The sequence below is a fragment of the Arachis hypogaea genome, chromosome 20 (genome assembly GCF_003086295.3).
Source record: "Arachis hypogaea cultivar Tifrunner chromosome 20, arahy.Tifrunner.gnm2.J5K5, whole genome shotgun sequence".
In the NCBI taxonomy this organism is placed as follows: domain Eukaryota; kingdom Viridiplantae; phylum Streptophyta; class Magnoliopsida; order Fabales; family Fabaceae; genus Arachis; species Arachis hypogaea.
The window spans coordinates 93317685-93338204 of NC_092055.1; the positions used below are offsets into that span (position 1 = coordinate 93317685).

At 34.8% G+C, this 20520-nt stretch overlaps 1 non-coding gene across 1 annotated transcript; it reads left to right on the forward strand.

Annotated features, from left to right (window-relative positions):
• Positions 1–599: 599 nt before the first annotated feature.
• LOC112787499 (small nucleolar RNA R71) lies at positions 600–705 on the forward strand. The gene has a single exon (XR_003194910.1). It is a non-coding gene; the product is annotated as a small nucleolar RNA R71 (small nucleolar RNA).
• The last annotated feature ends 19815 nt before the right edge of the window (positions 706–20520 follow it).

The window sequence follows — 20520 nt, forward strand, 5'->3', positions numbered from 1 at the left end:
GAGATGACTGAAACTGGTGGTTATTAAAATTATTCTGTTGAAAACCACCCTGAGAATTATTATTAAAATTTTGTGGCCTCTGAGGTTACTCTCTCCACCCAAAATTTGGATGATTTCTCCACCCCTGATTGTAAGTCTTAGAATAGTGATCATTATTAGAATTTCTAGGAGCACTCCCCATGTAATTGACCTGTTCAGAAGAAGATTGAGCATAATTATAATTTTCATTTTGCATAAAATTACCTGTTATGTCATAAGGGACCTCTTGATTTGGATTTTGGGTGTTGATAGCTGAAACTTGCATTCCACTCAATTGTTGAGTAAGTAGATTTATTTACTGAGACATAAGCTTGTTTTGAGCAAGAAGAGCATTAACAGCTTCCACTTCCAAAATGCCTTTCTTCTGAGAGGTTTCAGAGTGCAAGGAATTCCTGTTGGAGGAATATAAGTATTGGTTGTTAGCAACCAACTCAATAAGCTCAATAGTCTCCTCTGGTGTCTTCTTCATGTGCAAAGATCCACCTGCAGAATTATCCAAGCGCATCTTGGATATTTCACATAAGCCCTCATAAAAGATATCCAGCTGAGTCCATCTAGAGAACATATCTGGAGGGCATTGCCTAGTCAGTAGCTTGAATCTCTCCCAAGTTTCATAAAGGGTTTCACCATCTTTCTGTCTGCAAGTCTGAACCTCCACCTTTAACTTAGTCAGCTTTTGAGGTGGGAAAAATTTAGTCAGAAATCCAATAACAACCTTGTCCCAAGTATCCAGACTCTCCTTGGGTTGAGACTCTAACCACAGTTTTGCTCTATCCCTTACAGCAAATGGGAAGAGCATGAGTTTGTACACCTCAGGATTCATTCCATTGGTCTTTACAGTATCACAAATCTGCAGAAAATCAGAAATAAACTGATTTAGGTCTTCCTGAGGAAGTCCATGATACTGATAATTTTGTTGCACAAGAGTGACTAGCTGTGGCTTCAGTTCAAAATTATTTGCAGCTATTGGAGGCACCACAATACTTTTGCCATAAAGATCTGCATTAGGAGCAGTGTAAGAGCCAAGCACTCTTCTAGGTTGTTCATTCCCAACTGAATTTGCCACATTGGCATTAACAGCATTATTATGATCCATAATGGAATCTGTAGCCTTGTAAAGTCTTGCTTGTTGCAAACGCCGTCTCAAAGTCCTTTCAGGTTCAGGATCAAAGTCTAACAGAGGTTCTTTGTCCCTGTTCCTACTCGTAAACAAACAGAAGACAAGAAAAGATGAAATTTTCTATGTCAGAATGCAGAGATCCCAGTGAGGTAACCTGTGTAAAATAATAAAATAAAAACACTAAACACTTAACTATAAAAGTTTTCAAAAATTATAACTAAACTTAAGCAGAAAATTTGAAATATATAAAGCAAAATTAAATAGAAAAATTAAAATAAAATTAATCAGGTGACACCAACTTAATTTCAGGAATTAAAGAAAAATAAATATATGATGCAAATATTTTTTTTATTTTTATTTATTTTTTTTTTGGAAATTAAAGACAAAAATAAAATAAAATTAATAAAATATAAAAAGATAAAAAAAATAATGAAAAGAAACACAATGAAAATAAAAGAAAATAAAAATAAAAATAAAAAAAACGGACGAAGGTTTTGAAAAAAAAAATTTAAAAGTTAAATGAAGTAAAAAAAAATAAAACTGGGGATAGGAAACGAAAAGTAAAACAAAAATTAAAGAAAAAAATTAAAGAAAAAAATGAAAAATAAAAATTAATAACACTAAAATTAAACAAAATAAAAGAAAAAAAAATTATCTAATGTAACACCCTAACTACCAAAGTTCACACTTCCGGCTGCGCGACTTTGATAGCTCGGACATTATGACGACTTTTATACTATTTAATACTAAAATATGAGCCTGTTTAAAAACTTTAAACCGCAATACCGATCCAAAAATACTTTCATCCGATATCATACATCCATAAATACCATACAGCTTACAAAACTCATAAAGAGTACATTCATATATATATATATATATATATATATATATATATATATATATATATATATATATACATACATAATATTACAGTCATTATCCAATACAATTCCTATCCCTCTTACAGATTATATCAAGATAAAGGCGAGGGTACAATAAACCATAACTAACACAATACAAAGCATCTCAACAACAACTAAATGAACTCTTCGTAACTTCTGCGCCCATATCCTGAAAGGGGAAAAATGTAGGGGGGTGAGAATATCATCCTCGAAAGGGTTCTCAGTAGAGGATTTTTGGGAATTACTGTAATAGGATACGTGACGATAATCGCACCAGTGATTCATAACCGTCTTATGCCTCTTTTCAAAAACAACGGTTTACAATGAAAGTAAAGTCGGAAATCTTTTCGGAAAGAAGAACCGCTCAATTCTCAAAAACTCAAAAGCCTTTCAAAACGGTTTATCTATGCGGAACCAAAATAGCCTTTCATAATTTTATTCCAAACCAGGAACACAAAACCGAAATCAACCATCAGTTCATCTCATTCCAACCACGGCCCTAAGCCCAAACAATCCAACAACAACCAATCGACACAGTCCAACAGAGTCCCAGTAGCCAACACAAATAGGAAGATGCAAGCACAAACAAACAGTTATTGCAAGTAGAACAGTTAGCAATTAAGCACATAGGCAAACCAAGTATAATATGCACACCCAAACAATGTCACATAAATGCATATGATGCATGCTTGTCCCTAGTGGCTGATGATATCATCTGTCGGTTATAGAGCCAACCCGACAAGTCCTGGTAGCTAGCCATTGGACTGTCCCTCTGTCGTGTCTCCCCAACTCGAGTTATACTCAATATAAGCTTGATCATAATCATGATCCATATCCATCACCATCACTGGTGAATATTTATCCATCACCATCACTAGTGAATATTTATCCATCACCATCACTGGTGAATATTTATGGGGGTGAGCTCGTCCGGGAATTTCACAGTGCCCGGCCACCCTGACGACATAGGGAAACTCAAATCTCCGATAGTGAAAGCGCAAATCACAATTATCAATATCTCAGCATATATGCTTTCATTCTCGGCCATGGATCAACATCCATCGCAGCCATCCGGCTCTCGGTTCAATCCAGAACCAGCCAATATTCATAATCATACACAGTCATTCCGGCTCACAACAAAACAACACTTCCACATTCAAAATCATCAAATTCATGAAATCGGCATTTAAGCCATAAATCATTTTCTGAATTCATTTCACTTTGAAATCAAGTTTCAACTCTTTTCAGCCTTGGCTTTAGAAATCTCGTTTCTCAAATCATCTCAAGCTCATAAGCCAAATTTACTCAAAGTGAGTTCCCTTTTCAAAACAAAGCCACTCTTGGCATTCTCTTTCCAAAACTTCCAAAACCATGGAAAGCTAAAGATTTATTTCAAAGTATTCAAAATCACCCACCCATCAATGGGATTTTATATTCAAAACTTCTCGGCAGAGTCCTAAGTCTTTAGGGAAGGTCAACCTATATCATTTCCTTAAAATTCATTAAAACTATTAAAATCATGGATTCTCGGTTCAAGTAAATGAAACTGAATTTATTATGAAATCGACCATACGAAATCACAAGTTCCAACCCGGTCCAAAAATCAACTCATTTAAAAAGGAACCGATTCATTTGAATCAAACCAATTCAGGTTTCTTTTTGGAACCTTTTTTTTTTAACTCTTCCAAAATGCCTCAAACTTAATTACTCAATCAAAAGTCTGGATTCCTTTGAAATCACTAAAAGACCCTTTTTATATTGAAATCAATATTAGAGCATCATTCTTTCCTTCAGTGATTCAAACGGTAAAAATAGTTCATTTCTAAATGGGCCGAACTCAACGCATAAAGTTCATTAAATAAATTAAGCTTGAAAACATAATTATTCTCTTAATAAATCAAATAATACAATTTCTCAAATCCAACCCTTTTTAAATAACTTTTCAAACAAGACTAGGATTTTGTAGAAATTTCGGCAGCACCTCCCCTAAAACTTGGACTTTTGCCACCCGGTTCGGGTCCCAACTAAACCGTTTCTCATTCCTTTTCAACAACTCAAAACCAGAAATCAATTCAAAGCGAGCTAAATCCAACAGTCGCCTCAGTGGCATATTTCAAGAAAAACATTTCAAGATCAACTCAGTATCAACCGATTTAACTCATTTCCAAAGCTTTAAAGAAACGGCTCAATAACAAATCATTTGTCCAAAACCAAGTCAATTAAAGTAAACCAGGCTGAATTCAAAAGTGCATTCGACTTTTCACATTATCAAGATAATTAACTTAATTCAAATCAATCCTCAACGGATTAAACTCAGATTTCAAATCTTTAAGGAATCAACCTCAAAATATTATATTTCACAAGTCGCACAACAATTCAGCCAAACAAGCATCCTTAACCATTCGAGACAATCAAATAACACACAAGGCAGATACAATCACCAAATACCAATTGTCTCATATCAGTATCCATATGTAATAATTCCAATACATAAAACATAGTTTTTGGAAAGCGCCCCTACCTCAAAACGCAATTCCATAATCCAAATGTCTCATAGAGTCCTTTCCGCCTCATCCCGAACTGACGACAACCAAAACCTCAGCTCCCAGTCACGTTCGCAATAACCATAGCAGCACTAATCGCAACATACAACAACCGAAACTCAATCTTATAGCAATTAATGCCGCAAAACGTTAGCGTATGATAATAAAGCAGCGATTAAAGGACTCTTCCAAACAAAACGCTTACCGTACTCGAGGGAACCAAGTAGCAGCTGCACCGGTGGCGGTTCCAGTAACACCAACGTCACAGCCGGTGACCAGAGCGACAGCAACTCGCGGTAAACTCCTGACACAACCAGCCTTATCAACAACTCTCACGGCCCATGGAGAAATTAACGGATAAAGAAGCTGAAGCCGAGTTAGAGCTTACCATCATAGAAGACTCGGCGGCTGTTTCCGCTGCAGAGGTGGTGGCAGTGAGGTTTTTCGGCGGCCAGAATAATAGCAACAGCATTAACCAAAATAGAGTAGGATCGGGATGAGCGGTAAAGCCTTGGAACAGTCCCGGCTAACTCCATTAATGGCGACCAGAACCCTTTCTAACGGCGGCGCCCAAGAAGTCCGGCGATGACGACGGCGGCACAGGCAGCGGCGGTGACGCAACGCTCCTGGCGGCGTCCATCTCCCTCGCGTGTCTCTGCTCCGGCGATGGCTGAACGGCGACGACACGGGCTCCATGGCGAGGAGCGGCCGCGACCACCCAAGTCCTGCGAAGACGGCGGCGGATGCAAGGCTACTTCGCGGCGGCGGCTGCACGAGGGTGACGGCAACCCGGAGCCTGAACAGCGGTGAGTTGAGTGCGGTTCTGGGCAGCGCATAAGCTTCTCCTTCCCGGTGTTCTCCATGGACGACTGTGGCGGCGCGACCCTCTCACTCTCTCTTGCCTGTTCCTCGCCCTCTCAGGTCCCCCTTTCAGCTTCTCTTCTTTCACGGTGGAGAAAATCGTGTGGGTGTGGGCCACGAAGCACAGCTCGCGGTGAGGCAGCTGAGGACGATGGCGGCGCGGTGAACTTCCTTCCCTTCCCCCTTCACGCCGGCGACCCCTTCTTCCTTCTCCCTCAATTTCACTTTCTGCTTCTGTTTCCTTCCTTTCATGAAAAGGAGAAAGGAAACCGTGCGTATTGTGGCTGCTGGGGTATGGGCAACAACGGGTAATCGGGTAGGGTTCAGGGTTAGGGTTTTACTTTTGAAACTTAGGGTTAGAGGCAATTAGTAATTTCACTTAAAAATAGGGTAATATAGTAATTGAAACCCAATTTAAATCCAACACTAATTATATATAGAAAATACTATTTGCTCACCAATTTCACAAATTATTTTCAATAAAATATCTAAATCAAATAATTAGGAGTAATATAATTAAATCCCTTATTTTCCAAAGTAGCAGTATTAATATTGAAAATATTACTTATTTAATTCAAATCATATAGAAATTCTTATTATTTCACAACTACCAACTTTATACTCTGAATATAGAAAATAATCCAATAATTGTGAAATTGGATAATAATCATAACTTATCTCAAATCGCATAAATCAAAACTTGCCTTAATTATCTTTAATAAAGTGATTTCCGAAATTAAGGCTATAAATAACCGTTTGATTTGAGACTTGATCATAATAAGACTTTTCAAAGATTCTGGGTCTTACATCCTACCCACCTTATAAAAATTTTCATCCTCAAAAATTGATACAAAATGAAAGAAATTCCATAACAGTTCACCCTTGAACACATTTAAGGAATAAGCAAAAATATCTCAAAATATAATCATATATACAAGTTTCAAATACTTTGATTGTCATAAGCATAAGGAGGCAAAGGTAGGAGCATGGTCGCAAAGCAAACATTACAAGATAGGCTCAATGCAAAAGGTATCCTGGGTCAATCATGTGATAGTAAGGCAAGGCATCGAAGGCTATAAGACATGATGGGGTTAAAACGACGTACTCAACATTCGCACACTAATCTCATATCAACCTCAAAGCTTCAACTTCCCAACTCCATCAAGTACTTTACAATCCCCATACTCGATCACAAGCTTGACAACCGCAAACCCGCTCGCAAGGAACAAAACACACACAACTCTTAACGTTGTACACCTACCGCATCAACTTCCGCATACACATATCACGTCTTAAAGAACTAACGCATCGTGTTACTACGTCTACAAGTCGCACGTGATATCAAACAATTCTCGAGTCTACTCAGAAGGATACAAGATTCTAGCAAGGAGAAACAATATCAAGGATAATGCTCATAGATTTAAGAGAATATATCCAATTCCAGACAAACAAGGATGCTCAAGCAATGAAGTTTGCTAAAAATAAATCAATTGATAACTTCAAAGATAACCCTTGGATCAAATAAGTTCAATAGGATCAACAAGAAGAAAACCAGCGCATCAATTTGAAACAAACTCAAACCGAGTCGATGAAGTATGAGGTTTACAGAAGAGAATATTTCAAACCCAAGACAAAACTCACAGAACTCAAGAGCACGATTACAAATACTTTCGAATACATTGTGCATAAAGGAACCGATACTTGCGGAAAAACCACTTCGCAAATTAGAAGAAAAGTTAAGTAACAAACATTCTCCAAGAGAATAACAAAAGCAATAACGTGGCTTTGCTGTAATACAATTGTATGTTGAAACAGATCATGTAGAATTTTAAAAACAAGGTGTACACAAGTTTGGCTAAAAGCTAAAATATTTCCTCAAATATTTTAGAAAGATAATTAGGTACACAACTTAACCAAAGGCAATCATAAAACTCAGAAAAGAAATCAAATACTTGTTCCAAAAATTCCCAAAATTCATATTCAAACAAGTATGTATAACATTTATAGCAAGGACGAAAGAAGAAGTTAAACTCTTTAGAAAAGAAACTCCGAGATAAAAATTTGCTTACAATTTGGTAAAGGAAATAAGTGGTGCGTTACAAATGAACCGGCTTCCACTAAACAAGGAAGCTTTCCAAAACCTCATTTAAAATAGCGTATGCCAACTTTAAATTAACTTCATCAAAATTGAACAATGGTTTCAAGCTCAATCAAACAACAGAAAATAAATTTCATTAGTATCCTTCCAAAGAGAATTCAAACTTCTTTAAAAGATTCAAAGTAAGACTCCAAAAGTGTTCTTAAAATCACCATCTCAGAAGAACATTCAAGGAGTTTAAGATGTACTAAAAAGGAGTCAACCCATACTAGAAAGGATCTTAAATTAAGGTAGTCCAAACAAGAGCCACTAGACATGAAATATCAAACAAGTTTTAAATTGATCCACAAGAATACAAAAGTCATAGAAAAGACAACTCAATCATTTGTAATTTCTCAATGATAAATCTTTGACTAAAAACTCTTGTAGAGATAATGGGAGAATAAACAATGCACTAACTTGAAACGAATTAAACTAACTCACATAAGAATGAGATTCACAAGAGAGGATAAACCAAGATCAATGATAATGTTCACAAGAGTAAAAGATTAGTTGAAAACAAGGTCAAGCATGACATTCATGGAGATGGAAAGCTTAAAAGAGAATGAGTCCGTTCATAAGAAGAAAGCTGCGAGTCCAACAATTTCAAAAGAACAACAATGGCATAAATCATATAGCATGCTAAATCAAACTCAATTCAAAATAAGTTAAGTAAAGCTTATCAAACGAAACTCAACCGAGACAAAAGTGGTAAATCCTTTCTTTTCAAAATTTTGAAAAATATTCAAATAGCTAATCAAATGAAAATGTGTATTGGAACTATAGTAAAATTACTAGAAAGTCAAATTATAATTTAAAGTGAATGCAGATCCATAAACCAGTAAAAGTACAGGAGAGGTATTAGAGATGAATAGTTGTTAAACTGTATAAGAAATCTCAAAGTTTCATATATAGGTAAGTATATATCTAATCAATAGCAATTTTTTTTTATAAAACTTCAAAATTGGCTGTAATCACTGTCAAACAAGAGAAAAACTTAATCAATAATTTCGCAAGAATGGACTCGGAATTCGGAGTTTAAAAGGCACAGCGCATTAATACAAGTTCACAGCTGTACCAAGGAATATTGGAATCAGGAAGAACTCAAACAGAGAAAGACAGGTGCAACAAGGATCTTAAACCAGCATATGCACTTAAGATCAAACAAGAATGCATATGGATAGAGGAATAGTGTTGAAAAATCCAACTACTTTTCAAGAGAATTAGCAAACAAGAACTTCAAGTTAGGATATGAAAGAACAGGTCGGCTCGAACAGAATTCAAGACACACAACTGAATAGCCTCGAGAAATAGTTCCCAACGTCCCCAAGACCCGCGATTCGCTTTACTCAAAACTCGTATATCATCTATGATAACCCATCAGTGCTTTCATATACATAATTCACTAGTATTAAGCCGGCCAAACTTAATATCAAAAATTATGAAACGCAAGACTAATGGCGTTAATCAATAGATCGTCATGTGGATAAAGCTCTAATTCTCGTCATTCGACAAGGCCTAATACATGACAAACGCTCAGAGTTTGCAACTGAAGCATAGTCAGTCCATTCCGCAGGCTCTACAGGAAAAACTGCTCTGATACTATAATGTAACACCCTAACTACCAAAGTTCACACTTCCGGCTGCGCAACTCTGATAGCTCGGACATTACGACGACTTTTATACTATTTAATACTAAAATATGAGCCTGTTTAAAAACTTTAAACCGCAATACCGATCCAAAAATACTTTCATCCGATATCATACATCCATAAATACCATACAACTTACAAAACTCATAAAGAGTACATTCATATATATATATATATATATATATATATATATATATATATATATATATATATATATATATATATATATATATATATATATATACATACATAATATTACAGTCATTATCCAATACAATTCCTATCCCTCTTACAGATTATATCAAGATAAAGGCGAGGGTACAATAAACCATAACTAACACAATACAAAGCATCTCAACAACAACTAAATGAACTCTTCGTAACTTCTGCGCCCATATCCTGAAAGGGGAAAAATGTAGGGGGGTGAGAACATCATCCTCGAAAGGGTTCTCAGTAGAGGGTTTTTGGGAATTACTGTAATAGGATACGTGACGATAATCGCACCAGTGATTCATAACCGTCTTATGCCTCTTTTCAAAAACAACGGTTTACAATGAAAGTAAAGTTGGAAATCTTTTCGGAAAGAAGAACCGCTCAATTCTCAAAAACTAAAAAGCCTTTCAAAACGGTTTATCTATGCGGAACCAAAATAGCCTTTCATAATTTTATTCCAAACCAGGAACACAAAACCGAAATCAACCATCAGTTCATCTCATTCCAACCACGGCCCTAAGCCCAAACAATCCAACAACAACTAATCGACACAGTCCAACAGAGTCCCAGTAGCCAACACAAATAGGAAGATGCAAGCACAAACAAACAGTTATTGCAAGTAGAACAGTTAGCAATTAAGCACATAGGCAAACCAAGTATAATATGCACACCCAAACAATGTCACATAAATGCATATGATGCATGCCTGTCCCTAGTGGCTGATGATATCATCTGTCGGTTATAGAGCCAACCCGACAAGTCCTGGTAGCTAGCCATTGGACTGTCCCTCTGTCGTGTCTCCCCAACTCGAGTTATACTCAATATAAGCTTGATCGTAATCATGATCCATATCCATCACCATCACTGGTGAATATTTATCCATCACCATCACTGGTGAATATTTATCCATCACCATCACTAGTGAATATTTATGGGGGTGAGCTCGTCCGGGAATTTCACAGTGCCCGGCCACCCTGACGACATAGGGAAACTCAAATCTCCGATAGTGAAAGCGCAAATCACAATTATCAATATCTCAGCATATATGCTTTCATTCTCGGCCATGGATCAACATCCATCGCAGCCATCCGGCTCTCGGTTCAATCCAGAACCAGCCAATATTCATAATCATACACAGTCATTCCGGCTCACAACAAAACAGCACTTCCACATTCAAAATCATCAAATTCATGAAATCGGCATTTAAGCCATAAATCATTTTCTGAATTCATTTCACTTTGAAATCAAGTTTCAACTCTTTTCAGCCTTGGCTTTAGAAATCTCGTTTCTCAAATCATCTCAGGCTCATAAGCCAAATTTACTCAAAGTGAGTTCCCTTTTCAAAACAAAGCCACTCTCGGCATTCTCTTTCCAAAACTTCCAAAACCATGGAAAGCTAAAGACTTATTTCAAAGTATTCACAATCACCCACCCATCAATGGGATTTTATATTCAAAACTTCTCGGCAGAGTCCTAAGTCTTTAGGGAAGGTCAACCTATATCATTTCCTTAAAATTCATTAAAACTATTAAAATCATGGATTCTCAGTTCAAGTAAATGAAACTGAATTTATTATGAAACCGACCATACGAAATCACAAGTTCCAACCCGGTCCAAAAATCAACTCATTTAAAAAGGAACCGATTCATTTGAATCAAACCACTTTCAGGTTTCTTTTTGGAACCTATTTTTTTTTAACTCTTCGAAAATGCCTCAAACTTAATTACTCAATCAAAAGTCTGGATTCCTTTGAAATCACTAAAAGACCCTTTTTATATTGAAATCAATATTAGAGCATCATTCTTTCCTTCAGTGATTCAAACGGTAAAAATAGTTCATTTCTAAATGGGCCGAACTCAACGCATAAAGTTCATTAAATAAATTAAGCTTGAAAACATAATTATTCTCTTAATAAATCAAATAATACAATTTCTCAAATCCAACCCTTTTTAAATAACTTTTCAAACAAGACTAGGATTTTGTAGAAATTTCGGCAGCACCTCCCCTAAAACTTGGACTTTTGCCACCCGGTTCGGGTCCCAACTAAACCGTTTCTCATTCCTTTTCAACAACTCAAAACCAGAAATCAATTCAAAGCGAGCTAAATCCAACAGTCGCCTCAGTGGCATATTTCAAGAAAAACATTTCAAGATCAACTCAGTATCAACCGATTTAACTCATTTCCAAAGCTTTAAAGAAACGGCTCAATAACAAATCATTTGTCCAAAACCAAGTCAATTAAAGTAAACCAGGCTGAATTCAAAAGTGCATTCGACTTTTCACATTATCAAGATAATTAACTTAATTCAAATCAATCCTCAACGGATTAAACTCAGATTTCAAATCTTTAAGGAATCAACCTCAAAATATTATATTTCACAAGTCGCACAACAATTCAGCCAAACAAGCATCCTTAACCATTCGAGACAATCAAATAACACACAAGGCAGATACAATCACCAAATACCAATTGTCTCATATCAGTATCCATATGTAATAATTCCAATACATAAAACATAGTTTTTGGAAAGCGCCCCTACCTCAAAACGCAATTCCATAATCCAAATGTCTCATAGAGTCCTTTCCGCCTCATCCCGAACTGACGACAACCAAAACCTCAGCTCCCAGTCACGTTCGCAATAACCATAGCAGCACTAATCGCAACATACAACAACCGAAACTCAATCTTATAGCAATTAATGCCGCAAAACGTTAGCGTATGATAATAAAGCAGCGATTAAAGGACTCTTCCAAACAAAACGCTTACCGTACTCGAGGGAACCAAGTAGCGGCTGCACCGGTGGCGGTTCCGGTAACACCAACGTCACAGCCGGTGACCAGAGCGACAGCAACTCGCGGTAAACTCCTGACACAACCAGCCTTATCAACAACTCTCACGGCCCATGGAGAAATTAACGGATAAAGAAGCTGAAGCCGAGTTAGAGCTTACCATCATAGAAGACTCGGCGGCTGTTTCCGCTGCAGAGGTGGTGGCAGCGAGGTTTTTCGGCGGCCAGAACAATAGCAACAGCATTAACCAAAACAGAGTAGGATCGGGATGAGCGGTAAAGCCTTGGAACAGTCCCGGCTAACTCCATTAACGGCGACCAGAACCCTTTCTAACGGCGGCGCCCAAGAAGTCCGGCGATGACGACGGCGGCACAGGCAACGGCGGTGACGCAACGCTCCTGGCGGCGTCCATCTCCCTCGCGCGTCTCTGCTCCGGCGATGGCTGAACGGCGACGACACGGGCTCCATGGCGAGGAGCAGCCGCGGCCACCGAAGTCCTGCGAAGACGGCGGCGGATGCAAGGCTACTTCTCGGCGGCGGCTGCACGAGGGTGACGGCAACCCGGAGCTTGAACAGCGTTGAGTTGAGCGCGGTTCTGGGCAGCGCATCAGCTCCTCCTTCCCGGCGTTCTCCATGGACGACTGTGGCGGCGCGACCCTCTCACTCTCTCTTGCCTGTTCCTCGCCCTCTCAGGTCCCCCTTTCAGCTTCTCTTCTTTCACGGTGAAGAAAATCGTGTGGGTGTGGACCACGAAGCACAGCTCGCGGTGAGGCGGCTGAGGACGATGGCAGTGCGGTGAACTCCCTTCCTTTCCCCCTTCACGCCGGCGACCCCTTCTTCCTTCTCCCTCAATTTCACTTTCTGCTTCTGTTTCCTTCCTTTCATGAAAAGGAGAAAGGAAACCGTGCGTATTGTGGCTGCTGGGGTATGGGCAACAACGGGTAACCGGGTAGGGTTCAGGGTTAGGGTTTTACTTTTGAAACTTAGGGTTAGGGGCAATTAGTAATTTCACTTAAAAATAGGGTAATATAGTAATTGAAACCCAATTTAAATCCAACACTAATTATATATAGAAAATACTATTTGCTCACCAATTTCACAAATTATTTTCAATAAAATATCCAAATCAAATAATTAGGATTAATATAATTAAATCCCTTATTTTCCAAAGTAGCAGTATTAATATTGAAAATATTACTTATTTAATTCAAATCATATAGAAATCCTTATTATTTCACAACTACCAACTTTATACTCTGAATATAGAAAATAATCCAATAATTATGAAATTGGATAATAATCATAACTTATCTCAAATCCCATAAATCAAAACTTGCCTTAATTATCTTTAATAAAGTGATTTCCGAAATTAAGGCTATAAATAACCGTATGATTTGAGACTTGATCATAATAAGACTTTTCAAAGATTCTGGGTCTTACATCTAATCTAAGCAATTAAACAACGAGTAGTTGTCAATCACAATCAATCCCCGGCAACGACGCCAAAAATTTGATGCGAAATTTATAACCCACAAACTAACCGGAAAGTGCGCCGGGTCGTACCAAGTAATACCTCAGGTGAGTGAGGGTCGATCCCACGAGGATTGATGGATTAAGCAACAATGGTCAAGTGATTTGCTTAGTTAGACAAACAGAAAATGGTGTTTGAAGGTTCAAAAGCATTAACAGTAAATTCAGAATATCAAAAAGCAAGCAGTAAACAAGTTGTGAAATATATATGGAGAAACAGTTAAGCTTCAGAGATATCTATTTTCTGGATTGACTTTTCTTACTAACTATTTTAATCATGCAATATTTAATTCATGGCAAACTATATGTGACTAAACCCTAATTCCTTAGACCTTTTTAGTCTCCTCTAAAATTCATCAACCGCCAATTTCTTGGTCACTTAATTCCAATTAGAGGGTGAAGTTCAATTCTAGTTTATATGCCACAAAAATCCTAATTACCTAAATATAAGAGGATTATATGTCACGTATCCCATTAAATTCAGATAATTAGAAATTTAGGAGAATATGTTTTTAAGCCGTTGTTCAAGTAAAGAGCTTTTCCAAGTTACACAAGAACTCAATTAGAACAAGGGTCATACTTCCGTTCCACCCAGATTCATAAAATAAAGAACGATAACAATTCTTGAATTATAAATCAGTACATGAATTAAAATAGAAAAATAATAGTATCAATTCATACAATAGACAGAGCTCCTAACCTTAATAGTGGAGATTTAGTTGCTCATGGTTCAGAGAGAAAACTAGGATTCGTAAAAACTGTAAAGTGCGGAATAAGGTAGAAGAGAAGAGAAGCTCAAAGGGCTGATTCTTTTCCCTTTTATATCTAATCCTAATTAATGTAAAATATATTTTCTAAAACTAAAATAATATATTTTTCTAATTGTAAATAAAATAAAAGTTGAATCAAAATTAATTTGATTGATCCATGCAGGGCTTGAAGAGCGTGGGGACCATTGGATTCATTAAGCTCCACGCTGAACTTGGCTTTTTCCAAATTCAACGTGGAGAAGGCAGCATGGTCTTTAAATTGTTCCTTTGAATCCACACTGAACTTGGATTTTTCCAAGTTCAGCGTGGAGAAGGCAGCGAGTGCTTCCCTGGGAGTTCTCAAATTCATGCTGAACTTGGTAGGAACCAAGTTCAACGTGGAGGATGCCGAGGTTGCTGGAGGAGAAATGCATACTATTATATATCATTGGAAAGCTCTGGAAGTTAGCTTTCTAATGCCGCTAGAATCACGTCGATTGAACCATTGTAGCTCAAGTTATTCCAGTTTGAGTGCAGAGAAGTCATGATTGACAGCATCATCTGCTTTCTCCTTTTTCTGCTACAAAACTCCGTCAAATCCCTCTGAATGCTACCTGAAATAAATAGAATTGTGCACAACTCAAAGTAGCATCCATAGTAGCTAAAAGATATTTAAATTTTGATTAAACTTAGCAATTCAGGTGCAAATTCACAAGGAAAAGATAGATAAGATGCTCACGTATCAAAGAGACATCTCACGTTCACGAAGAAGGTGCTAGAAGCATTCTCCGAGTAGACGAGGTCACGATTAGAGGGGAGCAACTGGGCGAGAAGACAACAGGTTAGGATTAATGCGCCAACTGCAATTCTCGTGACTCATTGCATTAGGGGGACTGTTCTAGCCCCACCCAATAAGGACCGAAGGTCCATTCGGTGGACTAACCCACGCATCACACTACCTTTTGGAAAAGACTTGGACAGTTGGCGCAAGCTTCCAGACAAATAGACCCAGGTGAAAGAGCCTACCTTAGTACAAGGTATAAAAAGAGAGGGACCTACTCCTCTTTCAAGATACGTCACATACTTATTCTAATTAGTTGTCTTTTCGTATGGACACTTACTTTAATATCGGAATGTCCTTACAGGTAGTCTCACCTACCGACCTACTAAAATTCGTGGACGACATCCTTCGTTACGCTGAGTGTTCTCAGGTCCCGCTACTCACCACCAACTGTTCCACTCAACCAACGGAATGAACTGACGAACACGTGGCTATGTTGACTTAGTAATTTTTTTACAATATAATGAAAGAAGAATAAAAAATAAAAAGAATTTTTTATATGTAAATTGCGGCCGGTGACTCGGTGAGCCATACATGCTTTTTAATCCACTTTCACAGTAAAGACGGAAAACTTAGTACTTTGTCACAATTATGATGATTTGGAAAAGATAGTCACCCGAAAGAACATGTTCACAAACAATCTAATCAAATTGTATTAAATCTGAATGGATAAACATCAAAACATAGTAATCAATCTTACGTCGATTATTTCTTTTTTTCTTCCAAGCTTTTGACTTGATCATATGGCTGTATCCATATATATTTTTAAAATTTTATGAAAGTTTTGTTATAATTTTTTTAATTTAATTTTTTTTATCTACCTTAAAACACAAATAGATGATATGATATATTTTTTTAAATGTATACTAAAATTAATTATTGATATGAATATATATTAAAAATGAATACTTATATTAGATGTATATAGTAAAATTAGTTAAAAATTAATTATTAAAATAAAATATACATTAAAAATGAGTTAAACTATATATGTATTTATATACAAATATATAATAATTAATTTTAATATGCAGATAATATTTTTAAAAAATAAGTTAAACTACATATGTATTTATATATAAATTTATAGTGACAGATTTTAATGTAAAAATAGCATTTTTATTTTGCTTATTAGATAATAGTTTAAAAGACTATTTTTAAATCCTAAACCCATATCTGAATTTTTTTTATTCATGCTAGTTTAATTTATTAAAGAATAATTCAACGTAATTTCTCTCTCTTTACAATACAAAAGAAATAAATAGCGAAACATACGTTGATGCAATGTCATAGGTCTAAATCATTTTTAAACAAAACAAACTTTTTCCCCCTAAATATGTGATTGTGTTAAGAAGTCCGAAAATAGTTGCGTAAAGGTAATGGAGAATAAGATCGATGCAGAATATACTTAAAGAATCCTATATATTTAACTCGCTTTTAATTATTTTTAAATCTTTTGATGATATCTAAATCCTTAACGTAGAGATTAGTCTATTAAATAAAGTAATAAACTACATTTCTACTCGTAAAAAATGAAAATATTTACAAAATTATTTACGATAGAATTAAACTTATATTACATTTATAAAAGATGAATTTCGTTAATAAAAATTAAAAAGTTCACCAAACATTAAATTTACATTGACTATTCTTACGATTCAATATTCAAATTGAATCTAAGACGATTTTCAGGCCAAGAATTTAGCTGAATTTTCGTTTTCTCTAAATACTATAAATAAAAAACTTAAATGCATATTTAATGTATACTCGGACGAATTCTAATTTAAACATCAAAGACGCTACGAATAACTCCACCACCAGTCCACCACGAATTCATTATGGTGGATAGTTAACTCCACCATAACAATGAATTTAAAAAATTAACTAATATGGCATGTTAAATACTCAAATGAGGAGTGTTAGGGGCAGTAATTTTTGTAATTTGTAGCTATTAATTAATTATTAATAGTGTTTTTAATAGTGTGAGATTACATCTAATAATATAGAACTAATATTTTTACCTGTAATACTATTATGGGAATATAAATTTTTAAAAATTACGTAGGTCCTAGTATTATAGATTATGACACGAAAAATGTATAGCATTAAACTACTTTTATAAAATGGTCGTAAGGGACAAAAGTCCCCGTCAGCTAAAAAGAGCAGAGTCTTAAACAAAATTAAATAATAAATTTTTTAGTTATTATTTTCAAACGAACGAGTTTAATTTTTTTACTTAAATTTATCATTTGATATCTAAAATTTAAAAGAATTTAACGTGTATATTTTTATATTTGATTAGCTATTAAGTTTGTTGCACAAATAGAAATAATTAATTTTTATACTTGCTATTTAAAAATAATATTTTTTCTATATATATAAAAATATAATCAGATATTAACATAAAAAAATTTATATTGATAGTTATAAAATTAACTCTTTTTTTTTAAAACAATTGAATCTTGATTCTAACTTTTAATCACAGTATTAGTAATTTTTTAAATGATATGTAATAAAAATTTAAAAGAAAAGAAGTGAAAATATATATTAAAAAGATAAGCATTAAAAATTTAAAATTAAATAAAAAATATGTATATAATAATATTTTTTATTTGAATTATATTATGTTGTAAATTTTATTTTTTGTAAAATATAAAGGTAAAGAAAAATAGAGAATGAGAGAAAAGAGAGAAAGATAAAGAAGAAGGAGAGAGGGAATTTGTTAATTTTGGAAACTAAAAATTTTTTTTATTTTAATTATAATAAAAATATCTGGTGACACATTTTGATTACTAATATAAAATATGAATTATAAATTATATATAGAGTGGGAAGGATAGAGAAAAATAGAAAAAAGAGAGAGGTAGATAAGAAAATATAGGATGTTTACTAATTTTAGAAAAAAATATTTTCTCTAAATTTTAATAAGAGAGTGTCATATGACACATTTTAGTTATTAAATTAGTTAGTAGTATATAAATATAATATGTAATATAGCTATATTTTAATTTTAGTATAAAAATTTTAATTTAATTTAAATACAATTAGAGAATGTTATGTTGTATATTTTGATTGTCAAATTCATAATTAGTCATTGATAATGATATATAAGAGAGATAGAGTGAGGGAGGAATGAGAGAGATAGAGAAAGAAAGAGAGAAGAGAGGAGTATTTTTTTAATTTTGGAAGAAAATATTTGATTTCAATTGCAATGAGAGAGTAACATGTGACATATTTTGACCTTAAAATTAGTAATATATAATAGATATAATAGAATATATAATAGATAGATTTGTCAAATTACTAATATAAAATATGAATTATAAATTATATATAGAGTGGGAAGGATAGAGAGAAATAGAAAAAAAGAGAGAGATAGATAAGAAAATATAAGAAGGATGTTTACTAATTTTAAAGGAAAATATTTTCTCTAAATTTTAATAAGAGAGTGTCATGTGACACATTTTAGTTATTAAACTAGTTAATAATATATAAATATAATATATAATATAGCTATATTTCAATTTTAGTATTTTAATTTTAATTTAATTTAAATACAATTAGAGAATGTTATGTTGTATATTTTGATTGTCAAATTCATAATTAGTCGCCAATGAGTAATAGCTCAAATGGCATAGACTCTCCATATTCAATTAAGAGGTTGCGAGTTCGAGTCTCCTATCTTTCCAAATTTGCCAATGAGTAATAGCTCAAGTGGCATAGTCTCTCCATACTCAATTAAGAGGTTGCGGGTTCGAGTCTCATATCTTTGGTAAAAAAAAAAATCATAATTAGTCATTGATAATAATATATAAGAGAGATAGAGAAAAAAAGAGAAAAGAGGGGAGAGTTTTTAGATTTTAAAAAGAAAAATTTGATTTTAATTGTAACGAGAAAATGACATGTGGCACATTTTGAATTTAAAGTTAGTAATATATAATAGATATAATAGATTACTCACTTTTTGTTTGCTGATTAAATATTAGCTAAATTTTAATAAAAGTATTCGCGCTAGAGTTTCTCAACTCAAATTACTCCTTTTATCTTTATCTTCTTGCACCGTCATAACCACTTCCATGTTCCTCTACGTTCCCTCTTCCATGACATTCTGTCGTTCGTTTGCTTCCCAAATCTTGTTTGTTTGTTTTTTTTTTTTTTTGGGTTTACAAATCTTGTTTGTTATAACTCCTCTGAACCACGACTGACTATGGAGCATATCTGCAAAATAACAAAAAGATTTGAATCTGGTGGTGTTGATGATGATGAATTTGATGGAGGATAATGGGGCTTGTTTTTCTGATGAGGACCTTTCCTTTATTTTATGGGAAAGCTAAGACTGGACTTGAGCAACAATGGCAATTAATTTCTATTAACAGCGACAACCTTTCTTCATAGTTGAATATTTTATTCGTATTTTAAAATAAATTTTTATTGCTAATTAATAAAATTGTGAAAGAATAGAAAAATAAAAGAATTATGAAAGAAAAAGATGAAGAAATTTTATTGATTGTTGATTGAATGAATTGTAAACTATAAAGGTAAAACTAAGTATATATAGAGTATTGGCCTATGAAAGATAAAATTAGATAAAGATAAGATATAGATAAAGATAGAGATAACTATAAGATAAGATAAAGACTAAATTATAATTTAATTTGTGTATTCTGTTGGGCTGAATTTGTGGGCCGTGAGACGTCTTTATTGTTGTCATGGGCTAAGGTGGAAGAGTGGTTTAATACGCCCCCGCAAGCTGGAGGATGAAAGATGTCAAGAACACTAAGCTTATTCAGATTAAGATGGAAGGGTTGAGGAGACAAAGGCTTGGTGAAGATGTCAGCTAGTTGCCCAGAAGAGGTAATTGGGAGAAGTTTCATCACTCCAGCTTGAGCTTTTTGTCGAACCAAGTGACAATCAACCTCTAAATGTTTGGTCCGTTCATGAAAAACCGGGTTAGCAGCAATATGAAGAGCACTCTGATTATCACAATATAAAACTGGTGGGCGAATAGGAGAGATGCGTAAAAATTGTAACACATTTATTATCCATTGAAGTTCACAAGTTGTGTTGGCAAGTGCACGATATTCTGCTTCCGTGGAAGAGCGGGTAACGGTGGTTTGTTTCTTGGTCTTCCAAGAGACTA